General features: G+C 37.9%; 1 long non-coding RNA gene and 1 other non-coding gene across 7 annotated transcripts in view; both read left to right on the top strand.

The window, feature by feature from the left end:
- LOC133234600 (uncharacterized) overlaps nucleotides 1-15,765 on the top strand; it is an 81,898-nt gene that overhangs the window by 25,916 nt on the left and 40,217 nt on the right. For all 6 annotated transcript variants that reach the window (XR_009732209.1, XR_009732210.1, XR_009732211.1 and 3 more), the window contains 2 exons: nucleotides 2,778-2,865; nucleotides 9,335-9,420. This is a non-coding gene — a long non-coding RNA (uncharacterized LOC133234600). The remainder of the gene's footprint in view (nucleotides 1-2,777; nucleotides 2,866-9,334; nucleotides 9,421-15,765) is intronic.
- Nucleotides 10,139-10,208, top strand: LOC133234811 (small nucleolar RNA SNORD113/SNORD114 family). Its single transcript, XR_009732311.1, has one exon. It is a non-coding gene; the product is annotated as a small nucleolar RNA SNORD113/SNORD114 family (small nucleolar RNA).

Raw genomic sequence — 15,765 nt, forward strand, 5'->3', positions numbered from 1 at the left:
CTGACCCCTGAGGTTCAGCAGGGGGAGCGCCCAATGCTCCGAGGTGGGGTCAAGGCAGAGGCAGGAGCCTGGGTCGGGATCCCCAGCCTAGGGGTCTTCCCATGACTTCCTCATGTAGGTCCCCACGTGGGTATGTTTGTGTGCATATATTACATATGCACAACTGCATATGTTTTAACATATGACCATAATAGAATATGTTTTAACTTGTCATGTATTTTTTATTTTTCATGCCTCAGAGTTGCTCTGGGGCCAGCACGTTGGGCTCCCACCAGGCCAGTCTGGGAGGGCAGGAAGGAAGCTGGCTGTGTCTTGTCACTAAGGGTCATGGTTTTTTGGTTTCTGGGAAACAATGCGAACATCAAGAATCTCAGGGCATGGACTCCCCTAAAGGCAGGCCCATTTCATGAAATGAATTTTAGTTTTACAAAGCGCATCCCTTAGTTGGATTTCTGTTTTCCAGGGCACTTGTTTAAGCTTTGATGCCGGGTCCAAAACAGAACAGATCCCAACAATTTCCGGCCCGAGGCCCATCCTTTCGGAAACCCTCGGCTTGGCCTGAGCATCGAGATCACTCGTTTCTCTAATCAGATCGGGGGTGTTGGACCCGCAGGGTGGGCGACGTGGGGGCGGGGGACGGGCAGGGTGAGCGCAGGGTGGGAGCCGCTTGCGGAAAGGGCTGTAGTCCCACGCACCCCTGCATTGGACCCTCACGGGTGTCGCTGTCCACAGTCGACCGGTCGCACGAGTCTGGGGCACAAGGCAGAGAAGCCAGGTCACGTCTCTGCAGTTACACCGCTCACGAGTGCCTGCTGGGGTGGAACCTGGTCTGTCTGTCTGTCTAGCACCACAGCTGCTGCAGACGGAAGAAAGATGTGGGGGAGGGGCTCAGAGCTGGGGAGGGAAGGGGTGGGTTCCCTGGCTGACTTTGGCACGCAGAGAATAGCGGATGCTGCTTAGGGACTGCTGCCGAGACTGCGGGTGGGGAAAACGGGCATAGAGAGGTTAGTTTTCTTTCCCAATGTGGCCCAGCTAGCCAAGACTGGCGGCCAGGTATGGAGGCAGGCAGTGTGGTGCCAGCGTATGTGCCTCAGCCCCTGGGCCACACTGTGCCTCGTGACTGCGAGCACAGATAAAGAGATCCGGTCCTTTTACTACCCCTTGATGGGTGTGCTCAGAAGTCCATCGTGTGTATTTAATTCTCCCCCTTGACACAGGCCCTGTGGCCCAGCCAGCCACTGAACTGTGGAAAATACTTCTTAAGAATACATATGTGGTACAATTTTAAAAGGGGAAGGGAAGAGGACACGGCGGGTATGGGGGTCCCTGTTTAAGGCAGAGGGCAGCAGGGAACTAAGAGCGGGGCGCTGAAGGTGGGGGCCCTGCATGGTTACTGCACTGCTTCGTGTAGTCAATAAAGTAAGAGGGGCATCGGGAGGAGAGGGGGTCATGAACCAAGGATTGCAGTTAATTCTTCACAACCGAGGGATGTGAAAAAGAGATCAGAGTGGTTTGTGGTCCTTCATTTTATCATTAAAAAAAAAAAAAACAAAGAATAAAGAAATAATGGCCTTGAGTAGCACAGGTGTGAAAATGGGTCTGCAGAAAAGGTGATGGTTAATCCAGGTCTGGCATTAACACGCAGAAAGGTCTGGGCTGTCTTCTTCTTTTTCATGGGGGTTTGTGTTGCATAGAATGGGCACACTGGGGTTTGTGCGCCAGAAGAGATCTTGGCTGTGGGAAGGGAAGTGTAGACAGATAAAAGCAGGCATTAGTGAGTGTTTGCTGCTTAGTTATTGCATTATTGCACAGATGAATGAATGCACAAATCGCATTAAAGAGAGCCAAGCAAGCGCCACTGATGGCTGTGTTTTCAAACAAGCGTTATGACTAATTTAGTTCTACCCGACAGTAGTTATTAAAAATAACAAAACAAATATCCAGTAGGTTTTAGGCTGTTGGGACTGTGGGTAGGAGGTGTATTTACAGGTAGCTAGAATAATCCCAGGGACGGTGGAGCCTGGTGGGCTGCCGTCAATGGGGTCTCACAGAGTCGGACACGACTGAAGCGATGTAGCAGCAGCAGCAGCAGCAGAATAGTCACTGGTCTTGGGCAGAATGGTGGCTTCAGGTGTTTTTGATATATTATTAGGCGTGAATTAGATGAGTAAATAAAATACACGCCAGGAGGAGAGGCAAGACTGGGCCACCAAAGATCACATTCTATGGATTTTGGCTTAAGATTAACCCATTTACATACAATTGTGGACTATTTAAAACAGCAATACAGAAACTCTTGCCTCTGTAGATCAGAAGCATTGGTGTGTAAGGACTAATTGATATTTTTGTTGTGGATTAGTGCTGAGTTCATGTGTGCTTGTATTTCAAAAAACTAAGTAAAAACAAGAAAAAGGACAACCAGGAAACAAGGATGAGAATATGTCTGGATCAGAGATCATCATTATCACAATTTCAGCCTAGCTGAGTCCAGTAGGAAGAAGAGCAGGGCTGGGTTTTCTGTAAGGAAGAAGCATAGAGACAGATGTTTGTCACAGTCACTGGGCTTGTTTTTGATTAGGGTGGTGAATTCATGCATGTTTATTGTAATAAATACAATTATTAGATGGAAAATATGTACAATGAGAGTTATATTGGGCCAGTGATGAGAATGTGTGAGGAACTGAAGATGGTGATTAATTCTGTGCTGCTCACCCGACGACCGTTAGAGAAGACCTGGGTTGTTTCACCGTTTTGAATATCTGCCTTGTGTTCCACAGCGTGGAGGCCCCAGAGTGGGTCTGACGACACTGTTGATGAAGATCTTGGCTGTGACCTCTGTGGGAAATGAGCCATGGACCAACCAATGTGAGTGATGGGTAGTGGTGGTGTTTTACGGTTGGGTGGTTGGTTGATGGGTGCATATGCGCTGTTGAACATGAATGGGCACAAATAAAATCAAAGATGTCCAAGCATAGACCAGTGATGAGACACTGTCCTGAACTCAGGATGAGGAATCTCATTTGGCCTGTCGCTGAATTAAAAAATAATATAACTGGGCTGTTCTCTCTGTAAGAAATGAGCAAATAAAAAAGTAATTATATATGTGGATCATTATGTTAATTATATGTATATATGTGTGATTATATTATACATTAATAATATATATGTTTATATAAATATAATTGTTACTTTCCCTTAGCCTTGGGATGAATAGTGTGTCCTTATATGTTTATTGATTTATTATAAAGAAATGGGTGTTTATATTAGTAAAATCAAAATTAGTAAAATCATGGACTAAAGAAGATGATATAGCATGACCCAAGATTTAGGACTACACAGTTCTGCAAATTTGAAGGACATTGAGACAAAAATATGCTATTTCATTTATTTTAGTAGCATTCTACTATTATGCACTATGATTTTAGCAACATTTTCCTATTGGTGAAGTTTAGACTGTTAACTCAGTGAGAGATGCACATAGAAATGAAAAGAATTGGTAGCTTATTATATTTTGGGTAAGATTCATGAGTGTCCTTTTATTGTTTTTTTTTTTTTAAAGGGATACATAAAATTTAAAAGGACAAAGCACAGAGCAGAGAGGATAATGTTTCGTAAACTAAGGCTGATTAATTCAGTTCTACACAAGTGAGACTCATTAAAAATGATCCAGGCTGTTCATTCTTTTAAAAAGTTGCTTCCTGTTGCATGAAATAGACACAGCATAGTTTATTTAATCATGCAGTTTTTATGAGAATTTTGACTCTTATTTGGGTGATACGGATAAGGCAAAGAAAATGTAAGTAATAGTTGATGTTCTTAAATCTTCAGCTAGACAGTGGTTCAAGGGTGTTCATAAGTAAGTAAATGAATGAATGAACAAATTAATGAATAAAATGAGAGGGCAAACATGAGTCACTAATAATATTTAATTATTCCAGAATTAAAATTTTTCTGATTCTGCACATGGGGCTTCCCTGGTGGCTCATGTGGTAAAGATGCTGCTTGCCAATATACGCGGGTTCCATCCCTGGGTTGGGAAGATTCCCTGGAAAGGGAAATGGCAATTCACTCAAATGTTCTTGCCTGGGAAGTCCCGTGGACAGAGGAACCTAAGTGGCTATAGCGCATGGGGTTGCAAAAGAGTCAGAAAGACTTAGCAACTGAAACAACACTTCTGTGCATCCCGGTCCCTTTAGAGTGCGGGTCAGGGGTAGGTGTTCAGAGTTCCTGTTTTTGCATGATGGTGTGTGGATGTTAATTTCAGTGCTAAAAAATTAACAAATGACTTATTTACCAGATCTCCTGAATTTCAGGCAGATTCTTTACCATCTGAACCACGAGGGAAACCCATAATAAACACATAAGATACAGAATATCCAAAGTGTAGACTGGTGATGGGACCGACCCAAAGATGAAAGGATTGTGGCTAACTTAGTTCTATGCTTTTGACTACCATAACCTCGCATGTTTCATTCCTCTTATCTGCTCTTTTGTATTTGATGGTGTGTATGTGCTTAGCTGATTTAAACAGCCCTCCATGGATAAAGATGTAGGCTATTAACTCATTGAGCAAGGCCCACAAATGGAGATGAGAGACAGCGTTGGTGTTCTACCTGTGGAGTCAGAGACTGGATTTATGGATGTCAATTAAAACTCCTTTAGAAATGATCAAATCAAACCAAGGAGAATCCGCATAGACCAATGATAAAGGAGTATGATCAGTCCCATTTAGCTTCATTAGAAACAGTTCTAGCCTATTAGCTACAGGTAAAGAATGTATTTTATGTCCAATAGAAATTTCTGCGCTGATGGACATGATTTGTAATTTGTTCTGTTCAATATGATAGCCACTAGCCACATGTGACTAGTGAGCACTTGAAATGTGGTTAATGAAGATGGGGAACTGAATTTTTAATTTTACATTATTTTTATTAATTTAAATTTAAATAGTCATATATGGATAATGGCTACTCTATTAGTTGCATTGGGTGGTTAATGAGAATTTCTTGAATATTAGGTATGAATAATTAAATACATAAATTAATAAAAGAGGGTTAATTATGGGCCAGAGATGAAAATGTACCATGTAAAAAACATGATAATTAATCCAGTTCTGCATGGCTGAGATTCACTGGCACAAAAGTCTTTGGTTCATGAAAAATAGACGTAGGCTTATTCATTTCTTTTATCAAGTATTAAGTATATTTTGAATGCATGCCCCAAAGTTTGTGTGAACATTTCTCTAATGTTGAAGGTTTGTGTATTTTGGTAAGAGAGTATCAAGCAGTTATTTTTAAGGTTGTAGTTGGTAGGTTGAAGAGTCGTTTTGCAGATACTCATTGTAATAATATTGTTTATTTCAAAAAAATGAGTAATGAATAATAGAGACTCCATGTATGATGCAAGGAAGAGAATATGCCATGTACCAACATTTGTAGTTAACATATCAATAGTACCTGTTGTCCATAAATAAAAGGTCTCCTTTACATGTGTTGGTGAGAAACGTGCAGACAGGCATTCCTAATGGCCAAAGAAGAGAGTATATCATGAAGCAAATATTTGTGTTAATACCTTTCTGCACAGCTGAGACTAATTTCATAAAGTAAGAGTTTATGGGTAAGAATTACAAAGATTTAGCTACCTTTTATCCATGCCTAGTATATATACATACATTACTGAGAAATCCCATGGACAGAGGAACCTGGCAGGCTAGAGTCCGTGGGGTTACAAAAGAGTCAAACACGGCTGAGTCCACAGCGACAACAAATTGCTGAGACGGACAGATATTATAGTTTTTGTTAGGTTTGATGGTACCCTCGTGGTGATTTCATTGACTATGTTATAAAAAACCAATAAATGAATAAATTCTTAAAAGGGAGGAAATGTATGAGTTAGTCATTGTTGTGATAGCGCTACATAACAAGTAACCCACAATTTCACTGGCTTACAGAATGACAATCGTTACAACAACAGTAGTGTTTATTTCTAACACAGGTGTCTTGCAGCGTTTGTGTTCTAGGCTGTGGGTTGACTTCACTTCTTGCCTTCTTATTCCAAGTCCTTAGATAAAGGAGTTGTAGTGTCTGGGTCATGCTTGTCTCGTAGTGAAAACTTGAAACTCCAGAGGCCAAGCAAAACCACCTCCGTACCTTTTAAAGCCTCTGCTCGGACGTTGCACGTGTGCTCGGCTGTGTCCGACTCTGCAGTCCTATTGACTGTAACCACCAGGCTCCTCTGTCCATGAAATTTTCCTGGCAAGGACATGGGGTGGGTTGCCATTTCCTTCTCCAGGGGATCTTCCTGACCAACGGCTTGAACATGTGTCTCTTGTGTCTTCTACATTCATAGGCAGATTCTTTACTACTTTGCCAGCTAGGAATACAACGCTATAAATATATCCATACGTTTGCTCTCTATTATCTGTTTCTGTTTTGCATATATATTTACGTATATTATTCTTTATCTCCACACATAAGTTTTATCATACAGTTTTTGTCTTTCTCTGCCTGACATATTTCACTAAGCATACTATTCTTTAGGCTCATCTACATGGCTTTAAATGGCAGAAATTCATTCTTTTTTATGACTGAGTAGTGGGCCTTCCCTGATAGCTCAGTTGGTAAAGAATCTGCCTGCAATACAGGAGACCCCAGTTCAATTCCTGGTTTGGAAGGATCTGCTGGAGAAGGGATATTCTTGGACTTCCCTTGTGCCTCAGCTGGTAGAGAATCCACCTGCAATGTAGAAGACCTAGGTTCGATCCCTGGGTTAGGAAGATCCTCTGGAGAAGGGAGAGGCTACCCACTCCAGTATTCTGGCCTGGAGAATTCCATGGACTATCCATAGGGTCTCAAAAAGTTGGACATGACTGAGAGAATTGCTTTCACTTTCAATGGCACAGAAGGGAGAGGCTAACAGGTATATGATTTACTCTTGTTAATTATCTTTTGAACAATAGACATAGGGTTAAATTAATGCATAACTAACCGAATTAAATAATAGATAGACAAATAGATAAATACATAAAAAGGATCAAGAATGAATACTGGTGAAATGTACATGGAACAAACTTTTAGATACACTTGACTTTGTTTTTCTTTGAATTGTATTTATTTATTTATTGGCTGTGCCTCGAGGCCTGTGGGGTCTTAGTTCTCTAACCAGAGATTGAACCTGTGGGCCCCTTTGTGGAAGTTCACAGTCTTATCACTGGCCCACTAGGGAAGTCCCAGATTAGCCCAACTTTGAATGATTGAGGTCCATTAAAAGACAAGATAAAAGAAAATGTTTCATTCATTTTACAGTTGTTTCTATTTCCCTTTATTTATTTATTTTACCATGGTTGATTTACACATTCTGCTGGGAATAAAGATTTAGACTTTTAATCTGTTGAGACTATTGAGTTGGAAAATTGTTAGTGAAGTAAAATAAGGTGTTCCTGGATTGTTTTGTTGCACATTTAAAATCTGAACAAATTCAAGAAACATTAAAGAACCAAGAATTGCCATTATGAGTGTGGATTTGCATGAAATCCCACAGTGAGGTCCCTTATAGATACAATGTTTTAGTTCTGAGAGAAATGAGCAAAAACCAGAAGTTAGTAATGTTCTTAAAGTCTTGCTCTATGGTTATTGAAGGATATTGATTCATTATTAATCAATCAATGAATTAACTAATAAATGTATAAATGAATAAAGAAGAATGTCCCAGGCCTAGATCATTGATGAGTACTCTGAGATGTCCAAACCAAGGATTTTGACTAACCCCTATAACTCTGAGGTTTTTAGAAACTAACCTAATTTACAGCTTTGGTGGGATATGAGATTATCACTGTAGTTAGGAATACAGGCATTGATAGATCTTAGGGGTAGATCCTTTTATTAGTGAATCAATAATGAGTAAATAAACACATTATTTAGTGAAGACAAAGAGATAGAATGAGATAACCACAACAATGAGAGTGCATAATGAGATATCAATTATTCTTGAAACATTTCTGTAAAGTTGAATTCCAATGAATAAAGGGATCAGGGTGTTTAACATGTTGATCAAGAGCCTATGGGCAGCTTTATGTAAGAGTCAGTGTTGTTCTGGGTTGGTGGTTGTTAATTTTATTAAGAAAGGGGAAAAATTGAAATACAATAATTGATCACAGAACTACTTAACTAAAGAGGATCAAGCATGGGCCAATATTAAGAATTCATGATATGAGAAGAGATAGTATTTAATCAGATTGTCTCAACCAATATCATTTTTTAAAAATATGTTTAGTTGTTATTCTTTGGGTGTTGAGTTTATGGGCAGATGTTAGTGTTATTTTGGACTGTTTCCTGTGGTACGTAGGTGATAATATTGTTAGCTAATGAAGGAGTGAGTGAGTGAAAGTCACTCAGTTGTGTCCAGCTCTTTGCAACCCCATGGACTATCCAGTCCATAGAATTTTCCAGGCCAGAATACTGGAGTGGGTAGCCTTTCCCTTCTTCAGGGGATCTTCCTAACCCAGGGATCTCGCCCAGGTCTCCCACACTGCAGGTGGATTCTTTACCAGCTGAGGTGCAAGGGAAGCCTAAGAATACTGGAGTGGGTAGCCTCTCCCTTCTCCAGAGGATCTTCCCAACCCAGGAATCAAACCGTGATCTCCTGCATTCCAGGCAGATTCTTTACCAACTGAGCTATCAGGGAAGCCCCAGTGAAGGAAGAGGTTATTTAAAAGAGGGCAGACATATACCAGTGCGGATATTGTATCATTAAAAATCATATATTAATCTAACTATACTTTTCTGATGTTATATAAATAAAAGGGGATTGGGCTATGCCCACTTTAGGTAAAGGACTGTAGAGACAGTTATATATATCTATACAGATATATATCTAAAACACTACAATAGTGTTTGAGAACACTTTGCATTTGTTTTGAAAAAAAAATGGACAAGTTATTCCACAAGTAAACAAATAAAAAATAAATACATGAATGAAGTCATAAAGTAAGGTCGAGCATGGTGAGAGAAAATGTGAAGAAAGAATGATGTAAATTTACCACACTCAAATCAAGGAAGACCTATAAAGATGATCATGTAGGCTCTTAACTATGTGGGTAGGGTTTGATAGAATTAGGAACAGACATAGTTCTTAATTATTATACTAGAATATAGATGTAGCAGTTGTCATCATTTCGTACATTAATAATTTAAAAAATAAAAGAGAGCCATTCTTGGGATAATTGAATGTGATTAGAAGGAGATTTTATAACAGATTTGTTTCAGCAAGACTAAGGTCTCTTAAAATAATTTACACTGCATCTTCAGTTTTCTAAAACCCGTGTTTTACTCCACAGATTCAACATACCTAATCTGATTTACTCATTACCAGTGATGACGATCTTGTCTGTCACTTCTGTGGATAGAAAGCAACGGGACTCATGTAAGTAACCACGTTTGTGTTCTTGGTTTGAAGGTAATTCATGTGGTCCATGGAACTGTTTCAGAGGAATGAGTGGCTACTGCAAAGTCAGAGGAAGCCACATATGGACCAGTGCTGAGGATGGTCATGAACCAGGGATTAAGAGCGATCCCTATTAGTGCAACAGAGGTCCGTGAAAAACAAAGTTTGAGGTTTTGCATCATTTTTGCAGTTGCTTCGTATTCCATTTTACTTTTGTACCACATTGAGGAGTATTTCTCAGTTGATGACAGTCTAGGTTGTTAAATCCTGGAGGAGGGAGCACCTAGCCAGAGAGAAAGTATTGTTGATCCTCTAGGTGTGGGGTAAGATAGTAAGTTCATTGTACTACTTCTAAAATACAAAGAAATTACATGAAAGCTGAGCAAGTAGAGAGTCATAAAACACATGGGAAGGGTATGAAGCAAGGTTATTGATTAATCTATATTGAAACACTGAGATTCAATTAAAAATAGACCTCATTTGTTAACTCTGTGCGAAATAAATAGTTGTAAACAGCTCTGTGCAATATTCAAAGATCTTGCTCTTAGGTTTTTGTGATTCACAGAAATCAATTTTTTTAAAAAATCAATGAAACCATGAATGAAATGATAAATAATGAATGCATAAATAATCCATAAGCAATGTATAAGTAGATAAATAAAGAGTATTGAAGTAAATAAAAAAAGAGTATTGAGCTTGGATCAGTGATGAGAGTTCTGGGGTATATGAATCAAGAGTTTTGATTAAACCCTAACTCTGAGGTCCATTAGATAAAGAGTTGGTTTTTTCCCTTTTAGGGGATAGAGTTTAGGGAAAACTGGGGATCTGTTCTTGAGTCTTAGTGGTTCCTCATTATGGTGTTTATTGATGTAAATGAATCAGTGAATGCATGAATGAATAAATAAATATGTAAGTGAATGAAGACAAAAAGGGTCACACGTGGGTATCCATGTTGGCATTCAAAGTTGGTGGGAGGATGATATAGTCATATATTTCTGTGGGTAATAAGCCTGGTGGAAATTGTTAGCATTTTTGGTATTCAAGTATACAGTGTGTAGATTCTCAGGTAATTGAGATAATATGATTTATCTTGAATGATTATTTTAAAAAGGCAAACTATGAACAAAGACAGAGTACGTGTTCTGAACTAAGGTTTATCACTAATACTGATCTATCCTACTGATGTTCATATGAATAAAATAGGACCTAGTTTCTTCCTTCTAAGTCACATGGAGACTTATGCATGTGAAAATGGTGTTTCAGTTCTGGGTTTCAGTTGGAGAGTTTAATACTTCATATATATATACACATATATATATAATTTTATTATAGTTTATATTCACAGTATATGTTTTATTACATATTTGATATTTATACAATATATTTTATATCTTACTATAAGTGATATATTTTTTAGGAAAATAAATCAATGGTCAGATTATTCCATCACAAACTAAATATATAAATGAAAGGCTTTGTAAAGGCATAGAGTAAGATAAAGCTAGGATTATTTGTGAGAATGTGCCATAACACTAGTTTTAAAAAGCTATCCAATTCTGCACAAAATTCATGAAAATAATTAGTAGGCCATTAACTTAAGAGCAGAGAATATACAACTATGCACCTGTGATATCTAAAACCTCTGTTCTTGACTTGGGTATTGGATTCAGTGATGCTTATTACTACATAGCTTAAAATGAAAAATCAAATAAGTTGATAAATAAAAAGGATTGCAGCTTTTCTACCAATTATGAGAATGTGATATGATTCAAGTTTATGATTAATCTGGCAGTGCAAAGCTCACATCCCTTTAAAAACATCTACTGTAGACTGTGTGGAATTGGCTTTTCCTCTACTGCATGAACATACCACAGCCAACTCAAGTATTCTCTAATGGCCAGTCTCTTAGCAGTTGCCATTGTCAGTAAAAAGCACAAAGATCAATATAAATAACTGTTGAAGTTCATGTTCTCAATTTGGGAAGTTTGTTCATGGATTTTCAAGGAATTATTTTTAAAAAAAACTGGTTTCACTTATATAAATAAAATTAAAGAACACCAAATGTTGATCAAGAGGGGGATGTTATGCACTGAGGTTCATGATTAATAATTTTTAGGGCCACATAATGTCCCATTTTAGTAGGACCCCGAAGTATATTTGGACATCCAGTCCTTGAGGAAGATCAAGATCGTTTATTTGCTGAGGATGGAGAACTCAGAAAGAAAATTACATTGTTATAGTTGTAAGGGAAGATGGCGGTTCATAGTTTTTTATTCTACTACCTTTAAAATATGGACAGATTGGGTAAAGAGATAAGCAGAAGCCTATTATCAATATGGTTTTGCTTTGAAACACACCTGTTGATGATCTGTTTGTGCAACATGGAGGTGCATTGAAAGAAGACAGTAAATGTATTAGTTCTGTGCGACAAATAATAAGTAGACTCAACTTAGTATCTATCACTCATCTTGTTCTTGGCATTTATAATTCATGGATATTGCTTGTATTATAATTTATTCATGTAAAAATGATCTTGAAGGAATGATGTGAATGAAGAAGATAAAAATGCCAAGTCTGGATCCATGATGAGTGTCTTGGACTGTCTGACTTGAGAGTTCTGATTAAACTCTGTAGCTCTGAGGTCGTTATCAGAGGAGATCTAGTTATTCCCTCTAGATAAAGGTGCTTGTGGCATAAGAAAGGAGTATTCAGGATTTTGTTCTTAGGCTCTGTGTTCCTTGGGTATGGATTTTCTTTATTATAAGTGAAGTAATGCATGAGTAGAGAAAGTCAGGAAGGAAGGAATGAAGACAGGAAAGCCATACATTGTTCATTTATGAGAATATGTTTTCAAATATTTCTGAAGCACTGAGGTCTAGGAAAATAAATATATCAAGATTTTACCTCTTTTGGCAGGGAGCAAATAGACAAGTATGTCCAAGATTGAATACTGTTATGATGGATTGATGGGTTGATGGTTGGTTGCTGATTGTTTATTTTGTTAAGAAAAGGGCGAAATGTTTGCACAAATAATTAAATATCAAATAGAAAGAAAATCATGGACCAGTGATGCGAATAAGTCCTATAACAAGAGTTATGGCTAATTTAAGATGGTTGACTGTGAGTATATGATCACATGCTAATATTACTGGAAAGTTTTTGTCCAGTGAGTTATAATTATAATAGTGACATGTTATAATTATATATTGCTGTTAGTGAATGAATGAATAGATTCATATTTTACTTGAAAGATGCAAATCGCACACCAATGAGGCGCTCTATTATGGAATAAACATAGTGATTATCCTGTTTTCCACAGTTGACTTTCATACTTAAAAAAAAAATCCAGGCTTTTCCTGTTTTGCATAATGTGCACATAGACAGATGCACATAATAGTATTTTGTTTCTGGGTTGCTGCCCATTTTAGCATTTTCTGTTTTCTTTATAAAATGAGCAGCTGGTGAACTTATTCCACGAGTAATTAAATGAATGAATGAATGAGTGAGTGAATGAATACATAAAGACAAGTCAAGCTTGGGCCATGAAAAACAAAGATTAAAATTTATCTGATTTGCACAAGAAAGATTCATTAAGAAGAAAATCTGACTTTAAAGTTCTGACCTGTGGGTTAGATTGTGGATTCAGTGGTGTTCAGTATATAGCTTAAAATGAAAATTAAATAATTGAGTAAATAAAAAATAGTGATGTTCCTGGGTCAAAGACATGAAACAGGCTTTAGGTCTCATCTAGAACTCTGCAATTAGTATCCTCTAAACATACCTAAATTCATGATTTTTCATTATTTTTAAAGCTTCCATTTCACTTCAGAATTAATACACTGTAACTGACTTAATCGTATCTAATGAAGAAGCATTTGGGTGATATTACTCTGTTTAAGAAGCATATATACCAAGTTGGGTAACATTCCAAGTTTATGTTCTTGGTTAGGAGAATTTGTTCATTGTTCACTGAAATATTTCAAAAAATATTAGATAGCTACATAAAAGTATAAAATTAAAGAATGCTGTACAGTACCAGTGACAGACTAGCTAATGAACCATAGGTGGTAATGCTTAATTCAATTTTGTACAACTGATGAGTCCTCCAAAAATTTGGAAAATGCTTCACATATTTTGAGGATGTTTGCTATTCTTTTATATTTACATGACAGTTGATTTCAACATTTTCCCTTCAAAAGATCTCCATGGGAGGGAGCACGTATGTCCACATTGAGGGTCATTGGAAAAGGAGGTCTCATGTTAGTAGTTCTATAGGAAATGAGCATGTAGATAGATCTTAGTAGCATTCAAGAATCATACTTTGAAGATTTTATGTTGTATGTGTAGCGATTGTGTTATTACTGGACTAGTGAATGAATCAATACACAAAGGGGTAAATGGTTGAGGAAAATGAGTGCTGAGCTTGGACCCATCAATGAGGACTCCTAGAGTGAGGGTTAGGTCTGAATCCAAAATTGTAATTAATTCCTATCTTGAAATCGGTGGCCTTTTGAGAAAAAGGCGGAAGGTAAACTCTTTGGGAAATGAAATCAGAAATGGATAAATAAGTATATAAATGAAGATAAGGAGGGCCATGCAGAGACCAATTATGGAATTATGCAATAAAGCAGAGATTATCATTAGTGCATGTTTGAAACATGGGGTTCTGTAGATGACCAGATAAAAGCTCTGAGCTCATCCACGGGGACAATCCAGAGATAACGAAGAGTCCAGGTGGCTGCTTTCATTGCTGGTTTTGCTGGTTTAATGATAAGAGAACAACAAAAAAAGTTTACATCAAGAGTTGCTTACATAGTTGTTTTATTGCGAGAAGGCCAAACATAAAGCAAAATTAGACTTCGTCATATGATCAGAGTTAAGATTAATCTATCTCTATTCACTGAGTTTTATTTAAAAAACATCAAAAGAGGATTTAGTCAGTTACGTCAATAGGCTATGAGCATTAAGAAGGATATCCAGTGCTCTTATGCAGTACTTTGGTGTTTTTTCATTGATCTTGATATATTGTTACAAGAGAAGAAAGGAATGCATTTTATATATAGACTAGTTATTCAAAAGAAGACCAAAGAGGGGCCAGGGAGGAACATGTGTCTGGAACCAGATCTAATGTGTACTCCGGATATATCCAAATACTGTCAAGATAAAGAAGGAGAACTCTGGGTTCCTCCCCACTTTGGCTAAGAACACATACAAAATTTACATGGAGAAATTCTTTAGACAAATTTGTAAATAATCTATTTCATGCCTAGTTATATACAGAAATCAATAAATGAATCACTAGACATTATAACTCAGAAAAAATCATGTGAACTGGTGAGAATATGCTGTAAAATAAAGATCTACACTTATCCAATGCTGCACAGGTGAGGTCCATTGTAAGCAATCACCAAGTTGTTGGATTTACGGATAGGGAGTATGTAGACACATACTCGGAGAAGGCGATGGCACCCCACTCCAGTACTCTTGCCTGGAAAATCCCATGGACGGAGGAGCCTGGTAGGCTGCAGTCCATGGGGTCGCTAAGAGTCGGACACGACTGAGCGACTTCCCTTTGACTTTTCACTTTCATGCATTGGAGAAGGAAATGGCAACCCACTCCAGTGTTCTTGCCTGGAGAATCCCAGGGACGGGGGAGCCTGGTGGGCTGCCGTCTATGGGGTCACACAGAGTCGGACATGACTGAAGTGACTTAGCAGCAGCAGCAGACACATATTTATAATTGATAAAGGTTTGTAGTCTCACATTGGTATTCACTGTATTATTTAAAAATAAAAATTAAGTGAGTCAATAAAGAGTGCCATTCTTGGGCAATGATGAGATTATTAAATGACCAAAGTTTATATTAGTAATTAACACTGAAAAACTAACTTCCATTAAAGAAAACTGTTTGAAAGTCTACATTTTCACCAGGTGAGCATACTACAGATGATTTAACCATTATCTAGTGCTGAAGATCTTGGCTTTTACACACTTGGTGGGTAAGGACAGAACAGTGATGTAAGTGACAGAGTTTATGTTCTCGGGTTGAGAGGTTAGTTTATGGGCGTCACTTAAATTTTTCAAAGTAATAAATGGATATATTAATAAATAAAACCAAGTAACACCAACGTGGGCCAGAATTGGGGATTATGATTGATTAATTTTTTAGGTCTCTTAAAATTCAATAAAAAAGATGCAGGTGTTTTCTTCATTTCCAGGGCTGCTTTACCTTGCGTTTTAGTTTGGCAGTGCATTTCAAGTACTGCTCAATTGGTAAAGATTTAGGCTGTTCATTTTTTGACAGAGGAGCACATTGGAAGATGG

Source organism: Bos javanicus, chromosome 21 (assembly GCF_032452875.1).
Source record: "Bos javanicus breed banteng chromosome 21, ARS-OSU_banteng_1.0, whole genome shotgun sequence".
In the NCBI taxonomy this organism is placed as follows: domain Eukaryota; kingdom Metazoa; phylum Chordata; class Mammalia; order Artiodactyla; family Bovidae; genus Bos; species Bos javanicus.